This window comes from Pan paniscus, chromosome 4 (genome assembly GCF_029289425.2).
Source record: "Pan paniscus chromosome 4, NHGRI_mPanPan1-v2.0_pri, whole genome shotgun sequence".
NCBI classification, from domain to species: domain Eukaryota; kingdom Metazoa; phylum Chordata; class Mammalia; order Primates; family Hominidae; genus Pan; species Pan paniscus.
The window spans coordinates 72,530,700-72,533,047 of record NC_073253.2 but is presented as its reverse complement, the minus strand read 5'-3'; positions in this window follow the sequence as shown (position 1 = coordinate 72,533,047).

Here is a 2,348-nt window from a genome sequence, read left to right as displayed (position 1 = left end):
CTAGCGCTCTCGCCACACCTCTCCCTGCACATCTCGCTTTCGGGGTATCACGGACTCCTCCCTGCAGCTGCAGTCCCATCTTCATCCCACTCAGCTGCCGTGGCCAGGGACGTGACAGTGTATTCCTTGTCTTAGATGAGTAAATATGAGTAAATGTGTGCTTGCCCTTCGTTTCCCCAACTGTCTGTTTTCAGGGATGACTTGGCAGCATTTGGTTTTCATTTCATTCAGGATGTTGTGAGGCTGAGACTAAAGATGAGTTAACTATTGCCTGGGATTCCAGCAGCGCTTCTGTTAACAAACGTGTGTCCCAAGAAGACCCTTGGGGCTTTTTCATTACCTGATGGAAAAAAGCCAGAGACCCTCGGCTAAAACCCACGCCCCCTCCTTGGGTGGACTATGAGTGGAGGCAACAGGATTCCCCCTCCCAAGGGATTCTGGTGTCAGCTAGTACATCGGCCGTGGCCAACGGAGGATCTTGTGTTCGAAGGGAAGGGCTTTGTTTTTCAGACGTAGGTTCAGGAAATTCTGATTTTCCACCTCTATCTCGGGAATGGATTGATTCTTTTAAAAGTTCACTTTAACCTACTTCACTCCACACTCACGGTCCCCCAGAGTGCCTCCTTAACACAGCAGAAAGTTGGCCTGAGATGATCTCATGGGCACAAGCCACATAAGGCGGTCGGGACCAGTATCCAAGCTCCTCACCCAGTGCTCTTCCACCCTTCTCTGCAGCGCGGATTTCAGAGCTGGAGGCCAACAGCATGGCCTTCCCTCTGGGGATCGCAGTGAGGGGTGGCGCACACTCAGGGCTGCAGACCAGCAAAGCACCAGCCCAACAAGGACGGGGGAGCACGGTGCAGGCGCCCCCAGGCTGCTGGGGACTTCCCAGCTCTCAGCACATTCTACTTTTCTTGGTTGAGGGAAGTTTCTAAAGTTGACCACTGGTTAATCGTTTTGCTATTCATGCTGTGCAAGAAACCAGGGTCCAAATACCGTGTGTGTGTGTGTGTGTGTGTGTGTGTGTGTGTGTGTGTTGTGTGTTTGGGGAGGGGTGCCCTCCCAGTAGGGAGCTGCCCAGTAGTTTCTGCCTCTTATTAATCTCTAGTACAGCTCGTGACTCACCATGAAACTCATAGGAACAGGCAAGATGGCCCAAAATAGTTTCCAGGGTGGTCACCAGGTGTGATGAGAAAGAAGACAAAACAATGAACCCATGGATCCATGGTCACGTCTACATGGGGAATTCTGCACACGACACCCTCCCCTGGACTGTGAAACAATCATTGGCCCAATAAAGGCTCTGATAAGCTCTACAGTTATATTTTAAACCTTAAAGCATGGGTTGATGCTATTTAACTCAGTATTTTCCAAAGTTATTTGATCAGAGAACCATCCTGTCCTCCTCCCTTTTTTTTTTTTTTTTTTAAATTTGAGGAGCATCTCACTGGGTAAGTAATCCTGGACATACTTTGGGAAAATAGCTCTAAAAAGGGAGAGGAGGTAAGCAGGAGTTTTACCATCTTATGTTCCCGCTCCAAGTCACTGACTTTGGACTGGAATTTTGGCTTGGAGAAAACGCAGCTGGCCTCAGCACCACCCTGGAGCCTCTTCCAGCCAGTCCTGGCAGAAGGACTCTGAATGCCTGAATCCACAAGTTGGTACCCGTGACTCCACCAAGTCTCCACGCAGGGACGGCGTGCATCGGGAAGAGGGGGTATTTCAGGCAAAGGCTAGTGCAGCACAAATGCCATCCATGGGGCAGCCTAGGCTGGGGCCATGCAGAAGAGCCATAGAGCACCATGCAAGGCCGCCTTTTGATAGTCACAAGGCAGTCTGTGATGTGACTCAGTTTCATACAAGCTGCTGCTTCTGCCTGGGACGCTCCTGATCTGTTGGCACTGTTTCTTAACTTCGGTCTTAAAGTCATTTCTAATTAAAGCAAGCTCCCCTGTTAGTGTCTATATTATAGGATCCTGTTTGTATTCTTTTAGCGTTTCTCAACACAGGGATCACTACATATTTTACTTTTTTGAATGTTGTCTGTCTCCCCGCAAATAAAATAACTCCAGGAGGACAGCGGTTTTTGCTTTGGTCACCATTAGAGCCCTGGTGCCAGGAAGAGTGCCTGGCACAGTGTAGGCACACCATAAGAGTTTGTTGAATGAATAAGAACAATTTTGCAAGTTTTGTCCCTCCTGAGTGGTGATTGGTTGCTGGGAGTTGATAGGCAAGGCCACTGACCATCCAGTGGGCTGTGTGGTAAGAAGGGGGTGATTCCTAATAAATACTTGTGGATGGCTGCTTGGCCCAGTGCATGCAAGGAAGTACAGAAGTACAGAGAGCAA